Genomic DNA, 16,475 nt, shown 5'->3' on the forward strand with positions numbered 1-16,475 from the left:
ATTTGAACATCTTGTTTATGGTTTGCAAGTTAAATCAGCAAAACAACCTTGTCTTAATAATGTTGTTGAAGGTATGGTTTGTTTTTTGATGTTGTTTTTGATAATTAAATCTAAAAATTGTTGATTTTGATTTATATATTTTTATATTTTTCTAAACTTTTGGATGATTTGTCTAAATCCATTTTAAGTAAAAATTATATACTCTAACTTGTGGTGCACGGACAAATATTTGTTGTTGGTTTAGTGCTACAATTGATTTAATAGTAGTTGGCCAAATGTGTTAAAATGCAACTTAAAAAGAGGCACTTAAACAGTCGTTATAATTACCTTGTTTAACGGAATAAGAAAGATGGGGTATATATATACAAAAACTTGAATATATAAATGTGTTTATATATTTATATAAAATTATAGAACCCTATCAGCGTGGTGTAGTGGTCAAAACACTTCATTTCACTACATAAGGTGTTGGCTTTGATTCCCACTGCTCTCATTCAACAAACATTAATATGTTTTACATTGTTTAGGTTGCTTATGTGCATGCTTGTGTAAAGAAGATGGAGATTGGTATCGAGCAATTACTGTGAAAAAACTTGCAAATGGAATGTGGATTGTTAAGTTTATTGACTATGGAAATACAGAGGTAGGTTTGCTCAAAAAAGAGACAATTTTGTGTAAAAATTAAGTTTTTTGTATGATAATCATTTTTTTTCTGTGAAATTTTTTTCTATATATTTAACCTTAAAGAATGGGTTAACTTACTTTTTAAAAATCTTTTATTGAGTTAAGTTGGCAGAACATAAAATTCAAGTTTTTATTTGCATTCAAACTTGTATTTAAATTTTCTAGGCAAAAAGTGTGGAAGAAATCAAATGTTTAAGCCCTGAGTATTCTGAACTACTACCTCAGGCATCAACATTTATAATTGACAACAGCTTAAGCCCCATTTCAACTGCTGGGTTATGGACAGATGCTTCTGTTAAGGCATTAACCGATGGATTCATGTACACCGAAATTAATGTTAAAGTTAAAGGTATATTTCAAGAATTTATACAAGTTGAATCAGAGGCTTTGTCTCAACATCTAATCCAGTGCGGTCTTGCTAAACCTGAGGTGCCATACCCATTATGTAAATTTCAACTTGACAAAAAAGTAAAAGCTTATCTGTCACATATCTCTGATAAGGGAACTGTGTTTATTCAAGAACTTGAATCAGCAACACACTTGGATAAGTTGATGGACGATTTAAATACTTTTTATTCAATTCCTGAAAATCAAGTTTTGTTGCCTTCAGATTTGTTCAAAGATAGAAATATTGCAGTTGCGATATATAGCAAGGACAAAGGGTTTTATCGGGTACAGATTACTGAAATTGACGGCGATTCCTGCAGAGCTCACTACATAGATTATGGAGATGAAGAACAGCAAGAAATTTGTTCACTTTTTGTTTTAAATCAACGATTCTGTGAGCTAGAATACCAAGCGATAGAGTGTTTACTTTCAGATGTTTCTGTCCAAGAAAAATTTGACGAAAAGGCTAAGAAGATTTTGGAAGACTATCTTGAGTCTCCAATTTTGGACGTGGAAGTTACTGGGCACTCATATGCAACACAACAAACTCTTTCTGTGAGTATTAAAACTAAAGAAGGACAAAACATTTGTGATCGAATAATTGCTGAGGGATTAGTTAAACCAAGAACAAGTGATAACACTGAACCAAATAAATCTGATTATTCTTACTTGGATTTGGAACCGATCCAAAAATATTCTGCTCTAATGTCTAATGTTGAAATAGATGGAACATTTTATCTCATATCTCTGAAAGATATTGAAAAAATAAATGCAATTGAAAATAAAATCGCTTCATATTGCTTCAACTCCAAATCGCCCTTGATTGTAAATCTTAAAAAGGGAATGCCATGCTGCGCTTTTTCGGAAAAAGACAAAAAATGGCTACGAGCAAAAGTGATTTCTTATGAGAGAAGTGATGGAGTTCTTGTTTATTTTGTTGATTACGGCCATGCACTGTACTGCACCCCAACTTGCCTTCGAGAAATGAAATCTGAATTTTTGTCAATTCAATGCCAAGCCTTTGAGTGTTATATACTAAAAGATCTCGACGATCAGGATATTTTAAAACTGAAGGAGTTGTACCGAAAAGAAGTGATTGTCAATATTTTGTATAATGATAAACCAAAGAATTCTTATCTTGTGAATCTAATCCACGATGGTGAAACTTTATTTTTTCCACTTACCCCAAACAATTCCCAATGGAACATTGGACGTGATACTCACTTAAAAAAATACAAGCCTTTATTATTATTAAGTGGGCAAACTTATGATGTGTGTGTTGTAAATGTGAAAAATTTGAACTGTATAGTTGGACGTGTGCTGTCGAATGACAGCAATTTTGATACTATGAACGATAATATGGAGAGCTTATACAACCAACCTATTCCTGATGCAGTAAGAATGTCGAAATTCTTACCAGGCAATCTTTGCGTTGTTCAGGATAAAAAAACACAAAAGTGGTTTCGAGGCAAAGTCAAAGAGGTTTTGGATTCAAATGAAATAGAAATTCTGTTAGTCGATTATGGGGTGACTATAACTTCAAGCCCAGATGAAATCTATTATATTCACAACAAATTTCTATCAACCCCGACTCAAATTGTGGAGTTTAAACTTTATGGGATTGAAACCTCTCCTGATTATGATATTAGTTTGGAACAACAGCTAAAGGTTAAAAATTTGCTAGTCAACCAAATTTTCAAATGTGAAGTTGTAAAGATAAATCTTGAGACCTATTTCTACTGCTTTGAACTGGAAAATCAAGATGGTAAAAGTATAAATGTTGAAATTGATCAAATTTTGAATCCAAATGAAGAAATATCTTGCGAAATGTTGGATTCTGATTGTACAACCATGGGAGCTTTTGTTGGTGTTCGTGTTTGTTTTGTAGAAAACCCCGAGTGCATTTGGATACAGCAAATCAGCAATGGAGAACAACTTCATAATCTTTCCGGTGACATGCTGTTATACTACAGCAAAATTTCTAAGAATAAACGAATACTAAAAGATCCAAGTCCTAATCAAATGTGTGCTGTGCAATCAGATAGCAACTCATTTAAATATTACAGAGCCAAGGTTCTCTGTACTTACAACGATGTGTTAGAAGTTAAACTTATCGATTACGGCAATGATCTTACTCTTAAAGTAGGTGATGCGAAAGTATTGGCCTCCAAGTTTTTCAAACCAAAAGCGCAAGCACTTCAGTCTAAAATCAACAACATAAAACCTGCTGGAAAAAAATGGTCAATTGATGCCTACAAATGGATTAATAACATACTAAAAACACAAGGCTATCCGATATTTGGTGATTTTATAAGTAAGGAAAATCAAACTTATAACATCAAGTTTAGTGTAATGGCAAACGAAAAAACAATCGATGCTGCTGAAGGTCTTGTCAATGAAGGTTATGCATGTTATATTAATTCTCCTAACTCGAACATAAATACAGATTTAACTCCTAAAAGCAAAGTTGTGAAGAAGAATACCATGATGCCTAATCCAAAACTTTTACAGTATAGGAATCATGGAGTTAATATGGTTGGGTTGGAACTTAGTGTAAAAGGCTGCGGAGTGAATTCCCTCGACGAATATTTTCTCAGAATAAACGACGCCAACCTAAAAATAAAATATTTTTCCTTGTTTCAAACCTTAGCTTTAAATTACACCAACTTGACACCAGATCTAAATGTAAATAAGAACTCACTGTACTGCGGAATGCCATGCGCTGTCTTCGATCAAATCTGGTGCCGGGGAGCTGTTCTAGAATTCCTTAACTCCAACCATGTAACAGTTTGTTTAGTAGACCATGGTCGCATTATCAAATGTGATGTTTCGGATTTAAAAATTATTGATGAAGTCTTAGTTAAAGCGTTGGTACCTGCAGCTCTTAGATGCACTATTCAAGGTTTGTTTGAGCCCTTTAATAACACTTGGACTAAAGGGGCTTTAGAAGATTTTCAAAGGTTTCTATCTAGTGAGGAACTGGTTTGTACTATTCATGGATACATGGGTAACTTGAAGGGAATGTTTTTTATGTGTGGTCTCAGAACGGCGCATATGACGATGGAAGAAATGATTGTAAACGGTGGCCATGGAAAATCTCTTGCTGTCAAGGGGAAATTAAAACCCCCTTCTGTGTTGAAGTCCTTTGTTTATTCCAACTTAAACATGGTGAAAGGAAAAGAAGATAAATTTTATGTCACCCATGTTTCGAACGAATTATTTTACTGTCATCTGGAGAAAAATTTCCCTGTCATTGACCAATTAATGGATGACCTACAGAAGCATTGTAATGAGGAAAATACAGACCCCATAACCCTACAAGACCTATCCAACACAACCATGTGTTTTGCGAAATACAACGACGAGCTTTGGTATCGTGCTCACTTTCTTGCAGTTCTTCCCGCACCAAATGTAAAAGTTTTGTTCGTCGACTATGGTAATGTTGATGCTGTGAATATTTTAAATATCCGTAAATATGTCGGTAAAATGTCGGATGTTCCAATCCAAGCATTACCATGTAAATTATTGGATGTAAATCTTTCTCGAGAAATTATACAAAAACCAGAAACTGCAGCTTTACTAAACGAACTTCTGTTAAACAAACTTTTTTGCGGTGTAGTGGCAGGCAGTATTAACGGACGTTTTAATTTGGATTTATACGACAATGGAAATCGTGTTAATGATTTTATAATTAAAGTCTTGCAGCAATCTGTTATTACATCTAGTACTCCTATTGCATCTGAAGCCATTGAAGAGGGTGACTTAAAATCAGAAAAACGGAGATTAAGCATTGAAATACAAGATCCATTTTTTGTTAGAGTGGGGGCCAAGCGAAAAGTAACTGCATCCAATTGCAACAACCCTAGAAATTTCTTTTTGCACTTTCAGGAAATAGAAGATGAACAAATTGAATGTTCTCAAAAAGTTGATGGATTCTACACGGCGTTAAGAAACTCTGACTATTCCATTACTACCCCATTAATGCCTGGCAATATTGTTTGTGCTAAAAACAATGACCTAAAATGGTGTCGTGCTGAAGTATTAAGCGTTCAACAACAGGCTGTACAAGTTCAATTTATAGACACTGGTACCATGGAAATAATTGAAAACTCAAACAATTTAAAGCAGTTGGTTGAAGAAATGGCGAAATGGCCGAGACTTGCTGTTATGTGTGGATTAGGTGGTGTATGCCCAAACCAGGGTGATATTTGGTCAAAAGAAGCAAAAACTTTTTTTGAAAATTTGTTAAACAATTCTCAGTTGGACGTTCGTATATTACATAAAAACGTGGATTCGAAATTGTTGTTAGTTGAACTAAAAAATGACGACAAAAATCTTGCCTCTATGCTAGTTCAAAAAGGTTTTGCGAAGTTTATTCCTGAAGAATGTGATGCCTTTGATTTACCTACTTTCACCAACAAGGGCTTAAATATAAAGAAGTTCTTAATTCCAGATAAAAAAATTAACAAACAAGTTTATCTTAGCCACATTGTATCTCATGAACGCATTTATTTACAACTAGCCAACAAAACTCCTAAACTTGAAGAACTAATGGCTCTAATCAACGGTGACAAAAACTTAAAAACTTTAGATAAACTACCAGCTGTTGGGCAAGTCTGTCTTGCTTTAAATGTTACTGATCACCAATATTACAGAAGTCTTATTATAGAACATACTGGCCCCCATCAGGCACTTGTTAAGTTTGTCGATTATGGTAACACAGCAATTGTAAACAAAACCAACATGAGAGCTTTAAAGCTTGAACATACAACTTTATCTGAGGTTGGTTTTGCTTGTAAACTTCCTTTAGTGCCAAGTGAACTGATGCCAGCACAAATTGTTGCAAAACTTGAAGATCTAGCTAATTGTGGCACTGTTAAGATTGCTGCCCATTCTGATAATGTACATAAAATTGACGACCAGTTTCAGCTGGATTTAAGGGTCGAATTATGCAATGGTAAAATACAATTGTTATTTGATTTCTTTGCTGACGATGGCATAGCAAAAACTCATATATCTACTACCAGTACAGATCAGAATACGGATCAAAATTCAGCAAAAAAGGTTCCTCTTTCTGAAATTTTAGGTGCAAATGGTAATGATGTACCCAATTACGAATACTTAACAAATTTGATGGACAGCCCAACTTCACAGGTCTATATTTCTCATGTTGAAACTCCTGGTAATATTTATTGCCAGTTAAACGAAAACTACATAAAACTAGACGAACTTATGCTTAATATTGAAGCATATTACAATGATGAAAGCAATGTTGGAGACCTAATTAAAAGTGCAACTGAACTTAAGATTGGTTCTGCTTGTATAGCAAAATATTCTGCTGACAATGGATGGTATAGAGCCAAAGTAATTAAAAAAATTGACGACGAAAATGTCAAAGTTAAGTTTGTCGATTATGGAAATACGGAAGTTATACATTTAACTAACTTGAGACATACTAACGTAGGATTTTGTTTCTTACCTGCACAAGCTGTTCAATGTTCTCTTGCCCATGTAGAAAAGGATAAAGCATCATGGACTCGAGAAGATATTAAGAAATTTAACGAAGATGTTGCAGAAAAAGAGCTGAGTGCTACTTTTGTGTCGTATGAAAATAATATTTATGATGTCATGTTAAGATTGCCTGACAACACTTTGCTAAACAAGGAATATATGGAAAAGAAAACTGATGCAGAAAACATCGTCGTTAAAAAAACGGAAGGGAAAAATGCAGATATGTCTGTTATTGAAAATGTTAAAGTTTCTATTGCTGATATAACTACAGGTGAACTACATAATGCTTATATCAGTTACTCTACAAGTGCATTTGACTTTTATATTCAATTTGAAACCAACAAACTGGACGAAATTTATGAAAATGTTGCGAAAAATGCCCTTGATAATTGTGAGAATAAAATATTTTATGAGAATGAATATTGTATTGCTAAAAGCCCTGAAGATGAGGAATGGTATAGGGGACGAATTGTTAAATGTGAAGACAAAATTACAGTGTTTTTTATTGATTATGGTAACTCATGTGAAGTAGAAGAAGATTGTGTTAAAACCCTGTCAAAAAATTCAGCAAATTTTGATCAACAAGCAATTCATTGTTCGCTGAAATTAGAATTTAAATCACAATCAGAAAATGCTAACCAAATATTTTCGAAATTGGATTTGGATAAAATTATTCAGGTCGAATTTCTTGAGGTTACTGATCATCTATGGACTGTGAACATTTTGTCAGATGGAAAAGATATCATGAAAGAACTTTCTACAACTAATCTAACTAGTAATGCATCTTTAAAGTGTGAGAACCAACAATCTTTGAAACCTTGTTTGGAAATTGGTGATGGGGATTCATCTGCAGTTGTATATCCTATTCCAAATGAACACATAAAACCAGGGTATGTATGCAAGGCTGTTGTTAGTTTTGCGACCAGCCTTCAAGATTTTTATGTTCAGCCTAATGATGAAAATTACAAAGAACTTCAAAGTTTACTTGAAAAAGTTGACCCAGGTTTAGATAAATATGACCCATCGTCAAAAATGTTCTTAGCAAAAAGGTCGACACAGGACATCTGGATGAGATGTCAATTTCAAAGTTCCGATCAAAATTCAGTTATTTGTGTAGATGATGGCACAGTGTATCCAAAGGAAAATGTTAAAATTGCTAAAATGCCACATAATTTGTTTTCCCTACCATTTTCAGCAGTACATTGTCAGCTTTACCTATCTGCAGATCAAATGCTAGATATTCAGACAGATTTTGCTCAGAATATTCATGAAAAAATGGTTAATCGGACGTTTTTTGTCGAGTTTCTAAAGTGTGTTGATGTTGTCATCAATAAATGGGAAGTTAAATTATCCTCGGATTCACCTTTTTTGCCAGATTTTTTGAAAACCTGTTACAAATTTGAAGAGTCTCAAAATCTCGATGCTTCTAATTTTGTTCCCTCGATTATTATAAACGACCCAGCTGAAGTTAATGTTGGTTTAGAATTTAACAAACTCATGGAATCGATACATAAAAATGGATGTTTACTACAAAAATACTTTGAAACTTTTCGAAAAATTGTTGAAGACTATGCATCTAACATTAAGAAGATTTCTAAAAACAAAAATGAAACAAATGAAAATTTATTTTTTGCAAACCAACCAGAACACACTAAAACTATTATTGTAAAAAATGCTGAAGATCTATGTTGCCTTACTCAGGTTAATTCTATAAAGGGTGGTGATGTTTTTGATGCCAAGGTTTTATTTGTACGTGATCCACACTGCATTTTTGTTAAACTTAACTCAACCAAAACCAAATTATCACTGAAAATCGAAGACTCGTTTACCCTTCCAACCGCTACTTTTACAAAGAATAGCCTTGTTCTTTTTAAAAATACAGATAAAACAACTTATTTATACGGGATTGCTCTAAAGCAAATTGATGACAAATATGCTCAAATTTTCGATATTGAAAGTAGAAATATTGTTAACTTGGACATAGCAACTTTAAATGATTTACCGGATTCGGTTAAAAGCAGATCTTCTTTTATAATAAGATGCTCACTTTTTGGTATAAGTCCTGCTGGTAAGACTTGGGATCAAGGTGTTATAGATTTATTAAATCACAATATTGGAAAAGATTGTTTGACTGTAACAACCAAGTTTATTGGATGTCTGGACTCCGAAGCTCACATCAATCATTGGTTGGTGTCACTGTATGTGGACAATCACTCCATTGCTGACTTTTTGTTTCAAAACAATGAAAACGTGCGGACCAATGCCGAGGTCTTTGAAACAAAACAAAACATTCTAAAACGTGGTGCAGAGAGAGTACCTTTTAAAGACCTTAAGCAAAGTGTTTGTGATTTTCCTAAAGTTGGTCTGCCTATTCCTGTACATATAAGCAATCCAATATCTAGTTCAACTTCTCTGTTACAAGATAGTGTTTTTACCCCAACTGATTATTCCATAACTCCAGGTAAGTTTAACTAAAAATAGTATTTTCGTTTTTTTTGTATATACTCTTTTTATCCTAAATGTGGGAAGATCAACTGCACGGTCTAAACATAGGGTAACAACTGTTACCCCGACCCAGTCTTGAGTTGCCTTTGGCAGTTTGGGCTATTGTATAGATTATATTTGCCCGATAATTAAACTGCTGATTAAGTATTTTATTCTATAGATTTGTAAATGTTTTTTTACAAATAGTAGATTTAAAAAATAATAAAACTTTGTGTTATATTATAAGAATTTTAAAAAAGTAACAAAACAAAAGCGATTAAAATTCACTAAATTATAAGTTACTACAAGTGTCCAAACCATTTAGGTTTCATAGATAAAACAATTGTTTATTAAAAATGTAATTTTTTTTATTATGTATATATATATTTTTTTAGAAGTTTTCGCATCACCTTTTGAAATATACAACAGCCCAATGGAAGCCCTAAAGAATGCAGAAAGGTTAGTTCAGTATATTTGCTATTAAATTATAAAATCCATTTAAAACAATTTTGTACTTTAAAAACTAAAACATATTGGCTACAAAATTAATTTTTTTTTTTTTTTAAATTTTTCTGTAAAGACAGTAAAGAATTGACAGTTTTTTTTGTATATATCTTTATCTTCGATGTGGGAAAGTCGAATGTACGACTTAAACATAGAGTAACATCAGTTACTCCGACCCAGTCTCGAGTTGTCTGTGGCAGTTTGGGGTTTTGTAGATTATAATTACCTGATAATTATACTGCTGATTAAGTGCTGGCTCAGCAGGAGCTCATACCAGTTATAGTGCCTTACTCAAGGGCGCTACAGCATGAGATCAGTGGGGATTGAATCCACGATCTCATATTTGGTTTTATCATTTAACAGAAAATTGCTTGAAATGCCTACAAATCAACTACTAAGTGAAGAGACAAAGAAAAATGTAGAAAGAATGCCAGCTTTTGTGCAGCATAGTCAAGAAGATAAATTTGAAACCGAAGCAGATGGTTTGGAATCAAATATTTCATTGCAAGAAAAAGGGTAAAACTTAAACTAAAGTATAAAAAATCATTGTTGAAATAAATGTATATTATAGGTTATATATAAATAATTATAAATTTCTTGAATGTTTAAATCATATCTTTAGGTTTACTTTAGGTTTAATCTTGATGTGGAAACTTCTACTTCTCGACCTAACTTAAAGTAACATCAGTTACTCCCACCCAGTCTCGAGTCGCCTGTGGCAGTTTGGGATATAATAGATTATAATTGCCCCATAATTTAACTGCTGATTAAGTATTGACTCAGCAGGAATTTATATCGTTTATAGCGCCTTACTCAAGGGCTCTACAGCATGGTAGCAGTAGGAATCAAACCACCACCTCATGTAGTCCAGCAAGTGTTCTGACCACTACACTAAGCTGCTGCATAGTGCTGGTATATATTTTTTTTCTTATAAATTATGTATTCAAAGCGAAACATCTGAAGTTTCTCCACAAAAAAGAAAATCTCCAAACCCAGTTAGAATGCCAACTTTTGTTTATCATTCTAAAGGATTAAGTCCTGAAAATAAAAGTAATTCTCAAGAACAAAACAAAAGGTAAATAACATTTTTTTTAAACTTTTTTGTTTACAAATTTTTATTTTATTAGTTTTCTAACCACTTAGATAAAATACAGTTATTCTTAATTTTAACTTTTAGATGTAAAAATCTGCATGAACCTCTAGAAGAAGTGGAAAATTTAGAAAATGGTATACCAATGCAATGTGTTGTTAAAATTTAAAAAAAAATGTTTTTTTAATAAATTAAATTCATTTAATATTTAACATTTTTTTGGGGTATATATATAAATTTGTATACATTTAAAATAAAGTTTTTTTTTATTTATTTTAGAACCAGTTTGTAGAGATATGGAACATGAATATACATCTGATAAGTTAATCAATAAGTATAAAAACTTTAAAGTGTTTATTTTTTCAAGTAAATTTTTTAATATAATGTTTTAAGAATTTAATAGCGTTTTAGTTTTATTTACACACACTTAATTTTTTTCATTTTTTGTTGCGTAAACGTTAATTTTTTTTCTTTTGTTTAAAGTAAAATGCCATCCCGAGCTTTGGAACAAGACGGATTGCCAACTTTTGTTTATCATGAAAATAAAAATCAATCTGAAGCAGCAAAAAAACGGTAAATACTATAATTGAATTATTCAATTAGGCAAACATTATATTTTCAAATTTAGTTTTACTGTGAAAAAAAAAACAATAATTAAAATTAAATCACAAAAAACTCATTTTCAACTTTAAAAATTTGTTATTATAAAAAGTGTAAAACAATGTTATTTTTTTAATTTTTATTTTTAAAACGACCCTTAGAGGTGGCTGCAACAGCAATTAATATATGCTTGTTAATTTACATGCGCACTACAAACTGCAGTTTTTTTACTTTTTATTGGACATATATATATTTACCGACAAGTAAGCTTTGTTATATATAGATGTGTAACAGTTTTGCATATTCTATTTTCAGCAAGGATTTTGAAATATTTAACGAGAACTTAGCTGAAGAAATTTTTGATAAACCAGAAAACACAAGTGGGGAATGGAAGACAATCTCAGTTTTTATTAACAAGGTTCCAACATCCAATAAAACATCGAATGAACAAGATTTGGAAAGTGAAAAACTTGAAACAATTACTGCAGATGACAATTTATTGGAACCAGAAATCGAAGAAAATATTCCTGGTACAGACTTAAGCACAGAAGCAATTATTTTGAACAAAAATATTAAGGATTTTTCTATTGAAGACCCAATCTTAGATTCCATTAACCTAGAGGATGATCTCACTTCTTCCAATGATGATCTTAGCTCCTATAAATCTCTTTCTGCTGGGCTTGAACTGGATGAAGAAATTTCCAGTGAAGAGGCGGAAAATCCTGTTTTGTCTGACACAAAAGTATGCTCGGAAAAATTAGAATCTGATGAAGATAGTAAGAATTCAATTTCAGAGGTGGATAGTTGTAAAGATCTAGCTGCAAACCTCGATCTGAATGTTGATATAAACGAATTATTCCCTGTTGATGATGACCAGTGCTCCTTAAATAATGAACAAAATATAAGTGATACAAGCCTCTCGTGTGAAGACATTTCAGATCATATTATTCCTGTAATAAATAATGAAGAAACTAAAGTAGATGATAATGATGATGTGAATGAGAATTCGAAAGAAGAAGACTTGCCTTTTGCACTCGATGAAAAAAATCCAATTTCTAAAGAAGAGACAGAAGTAGTCGAAAATTTTGAATGCGAACAAAAAGTGGCAGATATCACAGAACACGAAAATAATAAAAATGATGATCAAGATTTCAAACAAGATCAAAATGATGCAACTCCAATTTCGGAAAGGGAAGAAAAGCCAGGTGATCCTGCAATTCAGGAAAATGTGGAAGTTGTTAAAAATGTTGATAAAGAAAATGTTATTTCTGAAAAATGTGAGCAAGATAATGAAGAAGAAATTCAATTGGTTACAGACACAGAAATTAAAAGTGATAATCTAAATCCACTTACTGAAAACATTGGTTGTGATTTTTGCTCTACAATAATAGAAATTGTTGAAAATGGGTCTTCAAATTCTGAAAGTGATTCGGAATCTAACAAAAAATTTGGATCTGATATTGAGGTGCAAATTTCAGAAGAAATGATTAAGAACAAAGATGAAGTATTAGCTACATTGGAAAATAATTTTCTAAGCACTAATGATAATGAAGATATAATACTTAGTGATCAAGAAATTTGTAATTCTGATTCGGTGGAAAAAAATCCGAATTTGGAAATAGAAGAAAATTTTACAGTCCCGTTGGCTATAAATGAAGTTGAAATTCTAACTGAAGATTCAGCTACTGATACAACAACCAGTGATCATGAAACAGAGGATTGTATCACAATAGAAAATGACCATTATACTGATGAAAGTATACAAAACAATGATATTGATTGACATTTGTAATACAAAACTGTTGTTTAAAAAACTTTTTAATAAAATGTATATATTGTATTGAGTAATTCTTTTGTTGTCTTTCGCATACATTGTGTAATAACCAAATTTAAAAATTATAAATTAAATGTAAAGGCTATGGGTTGTCAGCAATTTCAGAGTAACTTGATAATTTTAATTGGTATATAATTGTAAAATTCTGTATTTTGTTAGATTCTACTCAATATTAAATGCCCGTTTCATGTAGTGTTACCAATTTGATGTAAAAACTGCAATTATTACAGTGTTATGCTGATTAGTTCAGGGGTATTATGTTTTTTTGTTAATTTTTTTCCTTTTTCTTTTTAGTGTCAAATTCAGTTCATTTTAATATCAAGCTTTATTAGTTCTCGTTCTTCTTTTCAATATAACATTTTCACTTAAACAAAATAACGTTCCAATTTTTTTTCAAGAAAGTTTAGTTTTAAAGCTTTAATCAAACAAATAGGAGTCATCAAAAATAGGAAAACTAGAAGAAAAAAAACATTCGAATATATACTTGGTATAAAAAATAAAAATTATTTATTTAACATGCGAATCGTTTTTTTGGGCTGATTACAAACCAAGCTAAAAATATGGCGTAGAGAAATAGACAATAAGTTCTAATGTTACTTAGTTACGTGGTGTAAAGAGCACGTGGATTTGCTACATGATGTACGGGGTTCGATCCTTCCTGCTTGCATATTTTAGCTCCTTCAAGAAACCCGCTATAACTGATGTGAACTCGCAGAGCTAAAATCAGTTATAGCAGATTAATTATTAAGTAATATGATTAACAAAATCTGATAGTGAAAAGGGTAACGACTTCAGGCTGTAAAGTCGTATAAAGTTTTATTAATGTTATTCTGAAAAGGTATAACCGGATAAAAATTTAAAGAAAAACATGTTTTTTTGCGTGTAATTGGTTCTCTAGTAAAGGCAGTCATGTAGTAAATTACAATCGTAAATAACAAAAAGAATTCCTTACAAAAACGAAAGCAACGATTTACACCTACACACTAAATTGTTGTTTTTATCTTGCCCTAGTAGGAAGAAACCAATTTTTTTAGTTTTTTTTACATTTCCTAGAAATTATTACCTGGTTCATTCAAGCTAATAATTGTATTTTAGGCTTATTGTGCTTAGCAACCTGCTTGGCATTTGTGCATTAAGCTTATCCAAATCACGATTACTGGTTTATCATCCTTGCAAAGTACAAAGAATATTTTTAAAATATGAGGTTTTATTGGTTTGTTTTGATGAACGTTAATCGAATTTAAGTTAAAAACTAAATATAGTTGCTCTTCAGCGGTACAACAAGTTAATTTTTGAGTTGTTTTTAAATAGTGGCTAAAATTTGCAAAATAAAAAAATTCAGTTAACTGATGGATGAAGTTAAATTCCCATAAACTTTTAAATTACGACGATCTATTACAAAACTTACTGATGATGGAATGTCGTTAAAACAAGCCCTATTAAGACTAGTAACTCTAAAAAAAGTTTGCCGAAGAGATTTTCTGTAACGTAAACTGGCGCTGTTATCCCACACACGTGGTAATATTGCGAAATTAAAGTTTATTTGGTTTTTAATTTAACTAACTGAAAGATTTACTTAAAATTAAAACTAACGACGAAAAAAGATTTTAATTTTTACTCCTTATTTTATAAAAAATAGAAAAAAAAGGTTTTGCAAGCATGAATTTATAAAATTTTTACAGTGACTGGTTTTATTTTACTAAAGCTATAAAAAATGATTGTCGAATATTTAAAATAGGTTTTCTGAAATTTAAATTCCAAAGTGGCAATTGATTAATTTTGTTGACATAATTCAACAAAGCAAAAAATTGCCTATTTGTGTAAACATCTATTTTTGAAACTCAAATTATCAAAAAAAGCAAATTAAACTGATAATAATCGTATCAATTTGTATTACAATACAATAAAGTGATATTCACAAAGTGAATTGGAAAAAAAATCGTATTTTGAATGCTTAAGCGTCCAAAGATTTTAACGACCGCAATGTTACGTTTAAAACCCTTATAGAGCCTTACTTCGCCTTAATTTGGGCCGCAATATTTACATAGTTCTTTTCGTTTTTAACGTTAAGAATATATAGGAAAAGAAACAGCCATTATCGCTTAATTATTTAACATTTAGATTTAATAAATTATGGTTTTTAAATTAAATAAAGACGAATAAAAGCCTGGGTTATTTGTTAGTTGTATGTCTATAAATGCTGCAATAACATTTAAGTTGGTTTACCGCCCCAATAAATAAGTACATATAACAAACAAACCAAATATATTTTATTCTAAAATCTGAGCGACGATGTGTGCTTAACTTTATATAGTACACAAACAAGCAACGAAGGTTAGAGATACGTCACGTATAGGAGACGAGCGTAGACGGGTCGCTGCAAAATGGGTTCCGGTTTAAGCTCAGGCAATTCCAATGCATTTGGATAAGTAGGAACCCAAAATTGACGTCACTGGTCGCCTGAAGTTGCCAACAAGATATAAACAAACGTTAAGATGAGAGATGAGGTCATAAAATAATCCAAGTTGGCGAATGTTAAATGTCAGATAGAATGTAGGCTTGCGAATTTGATTAATATTGGAAACCAGTGACGGGGTATGTAGCTGTAAGCAAACAGAGCGCAGTGGAAAAATGAATGGAAATCTTTGATCTATGTCAACGGCGATTCAGGATAATATCTCAACGTCCTTGTAACTCTACAAGATCTCCAGACGCTTGGGATAAGAAAGAGAAAAGGTTTAATTTGTGTTGGGCTAATAAACCCTGTGTGTGGTAACCGCCCTTGCTAGTTATGATGGGTTGAGTTTGTTTCTTCAATAAGAACTCGAGCAAACATTTAAAATGTCGCATTATATAGGAAATCTCTCCGATATTTACTCAGTTATCACCGAAAAAAATTGCAGCCTCGGATAAAATCGCCTTACAAGACTGTGTTAGGTGCAGTGCAGGTATACCCGCTTATATGTAGCGATTGCTTTTTGTTTGGTCTTAGTTTGTTTTATTTAGGAAATAATTAACATTGTAAGTACTACAAGTGTTTTGATTTTTGATTGTTTAACAATACCCGTTTAAATATTGGTATTAACAAATCGGCCAATATTAAAAGGGCGGCGCACCTATTAGACAGCTGCGTAAATGTTACAAAAGAAAAGAGTGCTTTACGTGATTTTCTTAATGCTCTAGCTAAGCCCGGAATTCCGTTTTTTTCGTCGCGCGTTTTTTTTAATTTGATTATTCCTGGATAACTGTCAAGCTGTAGGAAATAATTAAATTTACGTGAGCGGCGTTTTTGTAGATTTTCTTTTTGAAATTTTTGCATGAATTTTTTAGTATGCAGGTTTTAAATGTAAGAAAAAGTTATTTAATGCAGTCAAAAATGCC

This window comes from Corella eumyota, chromosome 1 (assembly GCF_963082875.1).
Source record: "Corella eumyota chromosome 1, kaCorEumy4.1, whole genome shotgun sequence".
Classification (NCBI taxonomy): domain Eukaryota; kingdom Metazoa; phylum Chordata; class Ascidiacea; order Phlebobranchia; family Corellidae; genus Corella; species Corella eumyota.